General features: G+C 49.0%; 1 protein-coding gene and 1 non-coding gene across 3 annotated transcripts in view; both read left to right on the forward strand.

The window, feature by feature from the left end:
* LOC111149132 (transmembrane protein 150C) overlaps nt 1-14,715 on the forward strand; it is a 79,080-nt gene that overhangs the window by 26,941 nt on the left and 37,424 nt on the right. The gene's annotated exons all lie outside the window — the stretch shown is intronic.
* On the forward strand, nt 6,369-6,441 carry TRNAK-CUU. The gene has a single exon. It is a non-coding gene; the product is annotated as a tRNA-Lys (tRNA).

The following is a 14,715-nucleotide window of genomic DNA, read 5'->3' on the forward strand; positions in this document are numbered from 1 at the left end:
ATCTGGACCCCAATGTTCATAGCAGCAATGGCCACGGTCGCCAAACTATGAAAAGAACCAAGATGCCCTTCAACGGACGAATGGATAAGGAAGATGTGGTCCACATACACTATGGAGTATGATGCCTCCATCAGAAAGGATGAATACCCAACTTTTGTAGCAACATGGACGGGACTGGAAGAGATTATGCTGAGTGAAATAAGTCAAGCAGAGAGAGTCAATTATCAGGTTTCACTTATTTGTGGAGCATAACAAATAGCATGGAGGACATGGGGAGTTAGGAGAAGGCAGTTCGGGGAAATTGGAAAGGGAGGTGAACAATGAGAGACTGTGGACTCTGAAAAACAATCTGAAGGGTTTGAAGAGGTGGGGGGGTGGGAGGTTGGGGGAACCAGGTGGTGGGTATTAGAGAGGGCACGGATTGCATGGAGCACTGGGTGTGGTACAAAAACAATGAATACTGTTATGCTGAAAATAAATTTTAAAAAATGATTTAAAAAAAATAAAGTTGCATCAGTAAATTAAAAGATTTAGAAGTACCAGGGGTACTTTTAAATAGCCACAAAGCTTTGGAGGGGCTCACATTCCCTAGAGGAAATTAACCAGGGTAAAAAGGAATAAAATGCAAAGAAATAACACACAGAATAAAACAACTTTTTAAAGGAAATATCCTTCAGTTTTGAAGTCTCTAAAGTAATGAATGCTAATCTTTTATTAATTTAATAGCCGAAAGAACAGGCAGAGACATTGACTTATTTTGTGAAATCTCCAAATAAAACTAACTTCCTTCAGGATTATTAAGTAGGTTTTAGAAAAGGTTCTTAAACACAAATTCTTATATGTGGTTGTATCTCGACTATAATGTGTTTCATTCCAGATGAACTTTAGAAATACTGTCAAATTCCAAATTAATCCCCTTGAGTTGTTTTTTTAATTGAATTCTGGATATATCTAAATTAATGTGGCAAGAGTGGCTTTCTTCACAGTACTCTAATTAACCCTCCAGGAACATTTATTTAAGTTTTTGTGTGTCGCAGAGTTTTGTGGGGTTTTTCATGTATATCTCTTATTACAGATAGTCTTAGATATTTTATAGTTTTTCAATGCTATTAAAAATCTTTTGTTTCCATTTTTTCTGTATAATTAAAAGTTGTTTGAATTTTTATCTTTTATCCAACCCTTTATATGAACTTTCATTAACTCCAGTAATATTTTAATTAATTCTCTGATCCTATTTTTGTAGTAGAAAATAACTCTACTTCTATATTTCTTATAACTAGACCCCTTATTTCTCTTGTCTTACTGAATTAGTAAAAACTTTCAAGACAGTGTGAATAATCATGGTAACAGTATTCATTCAGCTGGTTTTGAGAGCAGAGAGAGAGAAAACACGAGTGGTAGGGAGGGACAAAGGGAGAGGGAGAAGCAGGCTCCACACTGAGCAGGGAGCCCGACGTGGGGCTCCAACCCAGGATCCCGAGATCATGACCTGAACCGAAGGCAGATACTTAACAAACTGAGCCACCCACGCGCCCCTCATAGAATCCTTCTATTTCTAATTTTCCTAGGTATTTTGTAAGGGATGGGCACTGAATCTTATTATCTTTTCAATATTCTCTTAGGGTGTTTCTTATTCGGTTTCTTGACATATTACATTACATTGACAATAATGATTATCTATCTCCTGGTATAAACTCTCCTGGGTCATGGTTTTATTTTCTTTCAGTATATTGTTGACTTTATGTGATGTTTTCCATTTGGGACTTTTTACTCCTGTTACCCGTCAGGGTAGTTCATGTGCATTTGGGGGTCACATGGTACTTCCACTTCTTGTATTCTGAATTTTCTGTTTGTATGCTGTAAACATTTTCCTGTGGCATTTGAAATTCTTCAAAAGACATTCTTTAATGGCTGTACGATATACTATAGGTATATTCTAGCTTATTTAACCCTTCCTCTATTTTCATTGCTTTAAGTTTTTCCTAATTTTTACTGTTACAAATCATGCAAAGATGAACATCTCTACATATAAACCTTTCCTTATATCAACGGTTGTTTCCGTAGTGTATTAGTTTCCAAGAGCTGCCACAATCTTAGTGGCTTAAAAGAGCAGAAATGTATTCTTTTATTGTTCCAGAGGTCAAACACCCAAAACCAGGGTGTCAGCCAGGCCTTGCTCCCTTTGAAGGCCCTGGGGAGAGACACTGTCCTTGCCTCTTCTGGTTTCTCGTGGCTCCCGGAGCTCCTGGGACCGTGGTAGCATCACTCCAGTCTTCACATGGCCTTCTTTCCTGAGTGTGTCTCTGTGTCCTTTCCTTTTCTTATAAGGACACCAGTCATTGGACTTGGGGTCCCCCCTAAATGTGTGACGTATCTTCTCACCGTACTTCGTTACACCGGCAGAGGTCCTGTTTCCAGATACAGTCAAGGGTTAGACTCAGGTCTTTTTCGAAGAGGACGCAGTTCAACTCAGTGTACTTTCTATGAGTATAAATACTAAGTGAAAGATAGGAGCCTTCTTAAGCTTCTTCCTACTTAGGACTATATTGTTTTACAGAATGTGTAAGAGGTCCTGGCTCGTTTATCATTGGTGGTATAGAGAGTACCCATTTATCTACATCTTCACCCGCATTAAGTTTATCATTCAAACACACACACACACACACACACACACATTTGCCTCTTGGATGGAGTAAAATGGAAACTCATTATTTTTACATTTCATTCCATCCGTTGTTGGGCAAGTTGACAACATTCTTATGTACTTATTATGGACATTTGTAATTCTGTGAAATCTTTGTTCAAGCCCTTTGCCCATTTTTCTTTTGACACATTAGTTGTTTTCTTATTGACACTGTCATTATATACGAAGAATGTTAGCCTGTTGTCATGCTGCTTTTAAGTATTTTCCCAGTTTGTCCTTTACCTTTTAATTTTACAAAACTTGGGCCGTGTGTGCTCAAGGATATCAGTATTTCTCTTGTGATTTTTCCCCTTTGTGCTTCCCTCTCCAGCCCGTACCTGAAATATTTTCCTAAGTTTCCCAGCCATGTTACAGCTTCAGGTTTTACACTCGACTCTGTTTCACCTGGAATTTACCTACGGGTATGACGTAAGGGTCTAGGTAGAAGGGCGTTTCCCCCATTTTAGGACAGATTTTCCGCACGTCGGTGTGGTCAGCGCGGTCATGAGCAAGCGGAGGTGGGCTCCGCGGCTCCCGCACGTCCGACGCGGTCGGGAGACCTTCTGGGTGGTCCTCACGGGGCCGGAGCGCTGCGGGCCGCCGAGGGCTGGCGGCGGGGGCAAAGCCTGCCCTTGCACAGTGCGCCGCTCGGGCCACCGCGAGGGGTCGTGTCGGTCGGAGCGTCCGCGACGCCGCCGCGGTGGTGTCAGTCCAGACCCGCGGCTGCTCCTCACGGCGGAGCCTGCGACCCCGCCCCCGGGAGCCCTCGGTCGGGGTCTGCGCGGGCGCTTCCCTTTTCGGACGGGGAGGCCCTTCCCACGAGCGCGTCCGACGGGCGGCTGCGGGCCTCCGCGCAGGTGTTCGCGGGCTGTGAGCGGCTCGACAGGACCCCCCCCCCGCCTCTCCCGACGCCCCCCTACCCCCGGGCTTTTCCCCCGACTTTCCTCCCCCGCGGCCCGACGCCCCCCGACGGTGACCTGGGGACGTTGGGACGCGCCGAGTCCCCGCCCCTCCCGCCGCTGCGCTCCCCCCCCCCCCCCCCCCCCGGGCCCCCCGCGTCCTCGTGTCGTCTCCCGCCTTCGCCCGCGCCTTCGCGGTGAGACGCCGTCGGTCGCGCGCGCGGGGTGGAGGCGCCGGTGACTGTCCCTCCTCACGCGTGGCCCCGAGCACGAACGGGAAACCCCGCGGGACGTCTCGGCCGCTCCGGCTGCGCCGCGGCTCCCGGGCCCCCCGCGTGCGGCGGCCGCGGTCCCGGCTGAGTCCCCCGCCCCGCTGCCGTCGGAGGAGTCGCGGCGGGTCCCGGGAGGGCGTCGCGGCCGTCAGTGCCCCCCCTCCCCGTGCGCGCTGGTGACTCTCCGCGCTGCCCCGTGTCCGTGGGTGACGCTCAGGAGAGTGACCCGCGTCCCGTCCTGTGTCCGGTGCCCCCGCTTCGGGGTCCACCCAGGGGCCCTGTCGGTGTCCCCGCTCCCGGCGTGGCAGCCCCTTCTCGCGGCGCCCCTGCAGCTGCCGACGCCGTGGGGTCCCGCGGGGCCCGCCCTGCACGCCGGGGCTCGGGGCGAACCGGGGGAAGGGGAGGGGTTCCGCGGCGCAGGGGCGCTGCCCGGAGACCCTCGCCTCCTCCGGCCTCTTTCTAGTCGGACACAAAACTAAGGGCGTGGGCTTTGGGGCTGAAAGCCTGAAACGCGGGAAAAACAGCGGGGGGGGGTGGGGTGGGCAGGGGAGAAAGTGGACCTTGACGGGCCCCGAGCCCAAAGGGAAAAGTACTTTCAGCCTCTTGGGCCGCGCAGACGCCGCCGAGCGGACCCAGTGCAAGTCCTGAGTGACTCGCGTAAGCACGCGCACACGTGAACACACACGGACGCGCGCGCGCACGTGAACACATACGGACGCACGCGCGCACACGTGAACACACACGGACGCACACGTGAACACATACGGGCGCACGCGCGCGCGCACACGGACGTGCGCACACGCAGGCGCACACACGTGAACACACGGACGCAGGCGCACGGACACACGCACACACGCGCGCGCACCACAAGAACAGGGGCGCCGGGCGTCTCGGCTGAGCATCCGTCGGCCGCTCAGGTTATGGTCCCAGAGTCCGGGGCCCAAGCCGCACGTCAGCGGGGACCCGGCTTCTCCTCTTCCTCCGCTGTCCCTGCTTGTGCCCTCTTTTGCCCTCTCTGCCAAATATACAAAGAAAATCCTTAAAAAAAAAAAACAACCCTAAGTATAAGGAAAAATAAATTTAAAGTATTTCTGTATATGGTATGTGTGTATAATTAACATAAAACAAGTTTCTATAATTTGATCCAATTGGAATCCAAAATTAGATAGTTTTTATAGACTGAAGAATTTCTTTTGTTGTTGTTATTATTTTTTTAAAGATTTTACTTATGTACTTAGTTATTTCAGAGACGAGAAAGGGAGAGGGAGAGGCCGGGAGCAGGGGGAGCGGGGCGAGAACGCGGAGCCCAGACCGAGGAGTGTCCGCGGGGACTGGCAGGTGCCGGTCGGCGTCCGTGCTTCTCCGGTCCACGTGCTTCATTAATTTTAACATTCGCTAAAATGTACCGATTGACAAACTTCTTGGGTCTAATACTGGGGCTCAAATTAGAGTTATATCTGGGCATCCCACTGAGGGTTTTGTTTGTTCGTTAGATTTTATTTACTTATTTGAGAGAGAGACTGAGCAGGAGGGACGCCAGAGAGAATCCCAAGCGGACTCCACACTGAGCACAGAGCCTGATGCGGGGCTCTGTCCCACGACTGTGGGATCATGACCTGAGCTGAAACCAAGAGTTGGACACTTACCTGATGGAGCCACCCAGGTGCCTCCATCCTACTGAATGTAAACATATGTCCTGATAATCTTACAAGGAACTCGATATAAAATAGAGGGGAAATAAGTATGCATCACTTTAACTGTAGGTTGCCTTAATTTCCCACAGTCATAGCACTCACTGACCTAAAATATCCCATGTTAGACAGAGATGCTCGAATATAATGAACAGTAAATTAAAGTTAACATAAGTTTTGGGCATTTTACAAATTGGCTTGGTAAATGGAACCCCATGGATCCCAGTTAAGATTCTTAATTTGGCCCCAAATAAATTAAAATAGGACCTTCAGAGATAAAAACTCATTATATAAAACCTCATACATACAGGAGTGATTATCCCCTCTGCCTATCCATTTGACAGTCTAATTTTGCCGGTTCTTAAATCTGAAAAGTAACAGGGCCTCCTGGTGGAGTATTAAAGCTTGGTGCTGTGGCCATGCCCGCCGGCCCTGTACCCAGCACCCAGCACCCAGCGTGGTTGAAGGTACTGACTGTGCTCAGCCGACCACCGTAAGCTTCTGCTCTCACAGGGCGGCTCACGCGTTCCAGTCGGGGCCGCTAGGTCAGCTGCGGTGCGCCTCCCCCCTGAAGGGACACCGGATGCCTTTTCTCAGTGGCTGGTGGGGTGTTTCCACAGCTTCACCATCACACCGTCCTTCCGACCCCGCAGACATCTACCGTCCTCCAGGTCATTAAATCGATAACGTCCTTTTCAAGAAGACGCACTTGATACACATATTAATGACACTTGAGTCTAATACCATCCAGTGCTTTCTGGGTCGTGGCCACTGCATACTCCTCATTTACCAATGTTACTTAATTAAACTGAACAGCGGCGGTGCCTGGCTGGCTCAGTCGGAAGAGCGTGGGACTCTTGATCCGGGGGTCGTGAGTTCGAGCCTCACGTTGGGCTTAGAGATTCCTTACATGAATAAATAAACTGGAAAAACGTAAGAAAATCAGCAGGCACTCCCATTAGTGTCTTCAAAAACTCCTTCACCGTAGCGGTTTGGGCAGCCTCTTCCCATGCTCCTGGAACCTCCGGGCCACTTGTGCTTGTGCTGGCCGCTGGTTGCCCCCGGGCTTCTGAGGAAACCGCCCCCTCCGTCTCCTGCTGTGCTCCCTCGGGACACCAAGTGGACTGGCTACCGCTGGGCTCTCCTGGCAATAGAGACTCTCACAGACCCTGAGCCTGGGGCCCTCTGTACCCTGTCGCACCCTCTGCTTTGGGTTAAAACAACACCCTTGCTATGTCTGCTGAGGCCTCCTTAAGACAACAAGGAGCCACACTCGGACCCTCTGGCATATTCCATCAGCAGGAGTAGGTGGCTCCGCGGTCCTCAGTTTCCCACCAGAGGCCAGGGTGCTGAAGAGGTCGCCACTTCCCCAGTGCCCTGGGCTACTTGGAGAACCTCTCCGGACTGACTGAGGGAAGCCCTGGGAGTTCACATCCTGTGTGGATGGCACGGCCAGGCCTCACGCGCGCTGGAGGTCAGCGGAATGTTGTTGCTCTCTGTCCCTCACCAGAACGTCCCCGGTAAAGGATGGGACCTGAGAAACAACAACATACATGGCCAAATGTCAGGTGGTCATCTTAGCACCAGATGCCCCGGCAGGTTATGGCCTCGTCCTCACATTTATTATAAACTGTTGGGCCATTGCCTAAAAATTAGCTCCTTCAAGAAAGATAGTTGAGAAATCTCTTGCCTCACAGATCGCCAAAATCTAATTCTAAATCACGCATTCCTCAGCGTATACTAAGGCCACAAACACGTGGCCTTGCCAGGACACTCCTTGTCCCCTTCAGAGTTACAGACATCACTGGTTGGAACAAGGCACACATTTTCACTTTTCAGAATACATAATGCCGGACTCTTGAAAGAAGGTAGTCGAGAGAATGTTCACGGAAGGTCCCAGGTACTTGGTTTAGTTGAGAGAAATACGGTGTTCTTTTCAAATACAAGTACAACAGATTAAAGTTCTCTATCCTGCCCCAGGCCTTAACTTATTTTTTTTAAATAAAGATTTTATTTATCCATTTGAGAGAGAGAGAGCCGGAGCCAGGGGGAGCAGCAGAGGTATAGGGAGAAGCAGAGAGCCCGATGCGGGACTCGATCCCAGCACCCTGAGATCATGACCTGAGCCGAAGGCGGACACTTAACCCACTGAGCCACCCAGGAGCCCCCCCGCGCCTTACTTTTATAAAAGTTCAATCTTATCCCCATCTCAGGGCTGAGGCCAGAAGAAGGGCACATACTCTCGTGGGACTCACTGACCATACGTTATCCCACCCGCCAGAAAGCTTGCTTCTGTGATGGGGGCCCATTTGAACCTAAACTTTCACCAAAAACTAAAACAAACGCCGTGGCAGGTGTGACCGTATCCCCGTCCTGCTGACTGTTGGTCTGGTTCCCGCTGGTCCGGGCGCCGTCGCTGGTTTACAGTCTGGAGACCCACTCAGGTGGGACCCAGTCCCACACCCCAGACAGCATTGCTCCGGCCCAGAATCTCCCAGTTGGAGTTGACATGGCCCCAGACGATGTCATTCCAGTCCAAGACCTCACCAAATTGGAGGTGACTTCACTCTTTACACTAAACTCTCCACCCCGGGGACACACAGGACCCGCCCCTCCTATGGCACAAAGTGGACACAGGATATTTTTTGCTTTTCTGCCTGAGTTTGCTGTCTGCTTTGGCCCACGGTTCTCGTATACTCCTGGATCTCTGCACGCCCAGCACTTCCATGCCTCAGGAGAAATCTGGTACAGGTTACTGAAATGGTGGAGACTGTTGCTTTCCTCAGGAGGCCCCTGCCTGGTGTCTGTCACCCCACCCCCGGGGAGAGGATCACCCACTCCTTGATGCCTTTTCCTTTTCCTACCTGCCCCTCCCCCAGGTTTCCCCCATAAGCTCTTGCCTTGTATCTCCAGCCTTGACCACGGCAAGCATCTTCCCTGGGGTTGAGCACAACACCTCTTTCCACAGGCACATTGTACTCTAAATAGTGACACCTCCGGGTACTGTTGGGGCCCAGACTCATAGACCCAGAACTTTCGCGTGCGTCGGTTCTCCCCTGCATTCTCCCCCATTGGAACCTACCCCAGGGCACAGAGCCTGCGCTGGGGACTCCCGTGCTTCTTTACCCACCAGGTACTTTCCTGTTTCCATCCACCCAGGAACACCGGGCAAACGCCCTCGTTCCTGTCGCGATAGCACTCGCCGTCACCCCAGGAGCAGCCGGCCCCGGTGCCAGCATAACCGCCTTTCCCCAGCAGACTCACCTCGAACTGCCAGCCAGCACCCTGCAGCAGCCCTGTCAGATCCTCCAGAGGCTGCACAAAACACGGTCCCTGATGCAACAAATCCACGGGTCTTTAACCCAGATGCTAACAGACTGGCCCTTGACCCTTTACCAGCCAGGGATGGAGGGCTTTGTCCATTTGGGTACCTCTTGCTGTTCGACATGATTAACTCTGGGCGGGTACAGGCCAGACCATGAGGAATGGGCCAAAAGGTAAAGATCGCTCAGAAGGGAACCAGCACCTTCCAACAGATCCCCTTAAAATCAGAGCTACCTGGTCTGTTCCCTCAGCTGCTGCCCATGGAGGAGGTTGCACTTGCTGTCATCAGATGCCCAATGAGACGTTTCTGGGCTGTCACCTTTATCAAAGGTTGCCTTCCAGTGGCTCAGTCAAGCTGTCCCACTCACCCTTAACATCTCCGCAGCCCAGAGGCAAGCGTTGTCTGTCCCATTTTTATTGTTAATGATGTGGAGGCATCATAGGATCGATTGCATCTAACTTCGAAAAACGTCATACTTTCCTGTGCCTCAGCAGCCTCCGAGTCCCCTTGCCCAGACAGCCGGGTGCACCAGTGTGATAAAGCCGGTGCCTGCCACGGGCACCCCTTCTCACCCTCCCCTGACTGTGACCTAGGGACATTCAAGTGCACCAGTGAAATGCCTTCCCTTCTTGTATTTGTGCCCTCCCCTCTGACCCCCAATTAAGGCACTTGCACATGGGTTCTCCCTCTCCCCCCACTTCCCTCTCTGCTCCCCACCTGCTTGGTTGAGCCCACTCCTTGCGCATCCTCCCAGGCACCCCCTGAGTTGAATGCCGTAGCTCCCTTTGCGAGGACCTGTGAGTAGAATCAGTGTCTTTCACTTCCAGACTTCTCCCCATGGATTTCTGGGTGTGCACCTGACTGATCATAAAACAAAACAAAACACCATTTTGGGGCACCTGGGTGGCTCAGTCAGTGAGCATCAGACTTTTTTTTTTTAAGATTATTTATTTATTTATTTACAGACAGAGATCACAAGTAGGCAGAGAGGCAGGCAGAGAGAGAGGAGGAAGCAGGCTCCCGCTGAGCAGAGAGCCCGATGCGGAGCTTGATCCCAGGACCCTGAGATCATGACCTGAGCCGAAGGCAGAGGCTTTAACCCACTGAGCCACCCAGGCGCCCCAAGCATCAGACTCTTGATTTTGGCTCAGGTCATGATCTCAGGGTTGTGGGATCGAGCCCTGCATTGGGTTCTATGCTGAGCGTGGAGCCTGCTTAGGATTCTTTCTCTCTCCCTCTGCCCACCGCCCTCACCAATAAAAATAAAATAAAACAAAAGAAAAATAAATAATTTTTAACCTCATTTTAAGTAATATAATTACTCTTTACACACATGTACCTGCGGCCTCTCTAGTCAAGTTGTCTCCCTTGTGTGGAGCATCAGATCATCCCAAACGTAGCTTCCGTATTGGGTTTTAAAAGATGCAGCCAGTTCCTGATGATGCCGTAATTGACCCGTGAAAACTAATCTACTTTTGTAACTTAAAACGGGAATCTGTCTTTGGACTCTTCAGCTAAGTTGTTTGTTGCTTTTTGTCAAAAAATCACATTATTTTTATTGCTCAAGTGTATGATGTGCCGCACGTATGTACTTCACCATCTGCGGCCCCGTGGACTCCCACCGCACACGGTGCTGCGGTCGGACTGAGATGCTGGGGAACCTCACAGAGCTGGGGTCGCTGACCCTTCGTGTGTGTCGGGGTCCCTCAGGGAGCTTGGTGAGAACCGTTTTCTTGAAAACCTCCCCTTCCGCCTCCCGTGATTCTGTTGAGTCCGGGTTCGGCCCAGGAGTCTGCATTTTAATAACCATCAAGGGGTTGTTCCCTCGACCCCGTGTAGAGACACGTTGCCCTGAGCAGTTTGCACAGAACCGACAGCTTTTTACCGCCTCTTCGTGTGTCGGGATCTTTCTACCTTCCAGCAACGTTCCTCCTTCAGACGTTACACTGGGCGCTGCGAGCGGCTTCTCCCCTGGTCCATCTCGTGTCGTGGTCATTCCTGCCGCGCGGGAAGCTGGGGTGTCCGCACGTTCGGTTTCCATCCGGCCACTGGCTCCCTTCCGTGTCACATCTGACAGTTTCTCAGTCAAGCCCTGCGCACGGGGGAGCTGAGGGCTCAGGACACGGGGTCCTGCCTCCTGCTCCCCAGTGTCGTGCCCGTGGGCCTCGTGGTGTGTCCCCGCGCTGCCCACAGCTTCCAGAACATCACTGAGTAAGCACTCAAGGAGTCCCCCTTAATTTGTTCCTGATTTTATGCGAATGCCTTATTATGGTTTCATGGTTACGAATGGTTCTGTTGTTTTTATTTATTTTTTTATAAAGACTTACTTATTTTAGAGAGAGAGTGGGTATGAGGTCAGAGAGGGGCAGAGGAAGAGGCAGATAAGCGGACTCCAGCCCCGCCAAGGACCTGACGCGGGGCTCCATCCCAGGACCCTGAAACCATCACCCGAGCTGAAACCAAGAGTTGGATGCCCAGATGACTGAGCCCCCCAGGCACCCCCGACCCGGCTATTGATTTTAGAAAGATCTTTTTTAAGTTCATGTTAAGGAAAGAGCTTACTGAAAAAAGAAACGGAAATAGCTTACTATTCCTGGTTTCCTTAATGCTCCTGCTACTTTTTTTATCTTATGAATAAACATTGGCATTTTATTTTTTTAATTTTATTTTATTAACACCTATTGTATGATTTACCCCAGGGCTGCAGGTCTGTGAATCACCAAGGTTACACACTTCACAGCACTCACCATAGCACATACCCTCCCCATGTCCATCCCCCAGCCACCCATCCCTCCCCCACCCCCAGCAGGAATGGGTGTAGAAACTGCAAGGAGGAAAACATCTTTGTTCTTATACCCTCTTAAGCTCTTTACCTGGGACCCTGTAAATTGGGGTGACAAAAGGCAGATGAACGAAAGAAAACAAAGAAGTTTATTAGCATGCCTCGGTTGGTTAAGCATCCGACTCTTGATTTTGGCTCAGGTCATAATCTCGGGGTCCTGAGATCTAGCCCAACATTGGGCTCCCTGACCAACAGGAAGTTTGATCAAGATTCTCTCCCTCCCCCTACTCCCCCATCTCTAACAATGAATACGTATATCTTTTTAAAAATATCTGACCCATCCTTACTTTTCTGAAATAATTCATACTTAGTTGTGGTTCATTCTTCTTATTCATTTATTCCGAATTTTATTCCCTACAGTTGCAATCTCTAAGTGTGAGATATTTTCGTTCTAAAAAGTCACTTGCCTGCCAAACTACAGTTGGCAAAACCGAGGTTTTAAAGCTGAGAGTAAGGCACTGACTTCCGTTTTGAATATGAACTAAATTCAGTAAAGGGAAAATTCTAGGTGGCAAGCTCTTCCAAGACCAAATTTGTTGATATTAAAATCCATGCTGAGGGGCACCTGTGTGGCTCAGTCAGTTAAGCGTCTGACTTGTTTCAGCTTGGGTCATGATCTTGTGGGTGATGGGATCGAGCCCCGACTTGGGCTCCACACTTAGGTGGGGGTGTCTGCTTGAGGCTTCTCTCCCTCTCCGTCCCTCCCCTGCCCATGTATGTGCGCTCTCTCTCTCCCCCTCTCTGTAAAATAAATTTTTAAAATCTTTTTAAAAAATAATAAAACCTGTGGCTGGGTAACTTTTTTCCTGATTCACATTCTCTAATTGATCAGAAAACATTTTTGTGGTTTCGTAGTTCACTGAGGGACTGACTACACTTTGAAAACTCCGTTTGTTTTTACAAATTTGGCTAAATATTCCTTAAACAATGGTCATTTAAGAAAATTATTGAAGTAGCTACTGGCGTGTTTTGGACAGGCTCCCTGATGATCGATCCATGTATAGAGAAGACAGCCAAGGGATCTGTCTGATCCACTCGATAGACGTACCTATAAGATCCAAAGACCACAATAATTGTTGTCTTGGGTTTGTTTGTTTGTTTAAAGGCATAAACTATGGATATATAAAAACAATCAAGAATTAGTAATTTTGGGGCGCCTGGGTGGCTCAGTGGGTTAAAGCCTCTGCCTTCGGCTTGGGTCGTGGTCCCAGGGTCCTGGGATCGAGCCCCGCATCAGGCTCTCCGCTCGGGAGGGAGCCTGCTTCCCTTCCTCTCTCTGCCTGCCTCTCTGCCTACTTGTGATCTCTCTCTCTCAAATAAATAAATACAAATCTTAAAAAAAAAGAAGAATTAGTAATTTTGGGTAAAGATAAAACTTGATGAAGTTTTATATCAAAAATACTTATTCTGAGACAAACCATAAGACTCTTAATCTCACAAAACAAACTGAGGGTTGCTGGGGTGAGGGGCAGGGATGGCGTGGTTGGGTGATGGACACTGGGGAAGGTATGTGCTATGGTGAGTGCTGTGAAGTGTGCAAGCCTGACGATTCACAGACCTGTACCCCTGGGGCAAATAATACATTAGATATTAATTTAAAAATTTTTAAAAATTAAAAAACTTATCCTGGGGCACCCAGGTGGCTCTGTCAGTTAAGCGTCCAGGTCTTGGCTTCAGGTCATGACGGTCCTGCTCTCCGGGTGCTGGAATTGAGCCCTGCGGGGGGCCTCCCCGCTCAGCTGGGACTGTGCTTGCTCATGCATGTGTTTTTTTTTCTCTCTGTCTCAAATAAATCTTTAAATATATTTATTCAAATATTCAAATACCTATTCAAAAATATGAGAGATGATATCTTTTTATTCAGAAATAAAATTAGTCTCTATATATTTTGGAGACATGTTCATCAGTTTTCGGTATGAGAAATACTCTACTTTCGAAAGAATTTGGGTAGCTTCCCATAGTTTTCCATGTTCTAGTATAAGATATTTAGCTTTAAAATTGGCTTTTCCTTCAGAGTTTGAAACTGTTAACAGATAATATTTAGAATTTGGCAAATTCGTGACTGTCATACAGATATAAAATGAACATGTGTTACAGACTTTATTGTCGTTATTCAGTGAGGGAACCAGGCAGATGTTCTAACCAGTTCAAAGAGAATTTTTAAAAAACTTATAGATCAACAGTGTTGAATTATAGATAAGCAATACTGAAAGAATGAATAAATGAGCAAATGGAAGCAGAAGTGGTTTTTTCGCAGGGGAATCAGTGGAGCTTCCGCCAGACAGAATAGAGCCTGTGTGTAGGTGGGAATGATTCTGTCTTGCTCTCGCTTACTTAGGCTTCACAGTGCTAAACTAGCTGTGGTAGATGGGATAACTGGTCTCTGGATAATGTGCAGTTTTCCACTGAACACAACTTTCTTTCCTACAGAAATGACACATGAGGAAAGCTAAAGAAACCATTCATTCAACAAAGGTTTGCATGTGATGGGTTTGATTGTGCCCCGTAACTATCCATTTCTTCCTGAATTTAATCCGTTTGGTACTGATGCCTGCAAAAGTTTGAGACTCCCTCAACTAGTGAATTTCTGTTGTTTTCTTTTTAAGATTTTATTTATTCATTTTGAGAGACAGAAAGAGAGAGCAAGAGAGCACCAGCAAGGGAGGGGAGAGAGAAGCAGACTCCTGGATGAGCAGGGAGCCTGATGCGGGATTTGATCCCAGCACCCTGGGATCGTGACCCGAGCCAAAGGCATACGCTTAACTGGCTGAGCCATCCAGGTGCCCCAGAACTGGCAGATTTCTTAGTCATTCTTCATGGCCCAGTGTCAGTGTTACTTTACCTCATACGCAGAACCCTCCCAGCCCTCTCAGACAAAATGAATGACTTTCTCCTCCGTCTGACCGTAGTACTTTATTCCTGCCGTTTCGGTAGCATTTGTCTCATTACAGTTCCTGAACGGTCTCCCCCTCCCTGGGTTATAAGGTCTAGGGTTATAAGGTG

This window comes from Enhydra lutris, unplaced genomic scaffold (assembly GCF_002288905.1).
Source record: "Enhydra lutris kenyoni isolate GAN:26980312 unplaced genomic scaffold, ASM228890v2 scaffoldscaffold21, whole genome shotgun sequence".
NCBI lineage: Eukaryota > Metazoa > Chordata > Mammalia > Carnivora > Mustelidae > Enhydra > Enhydra lutris.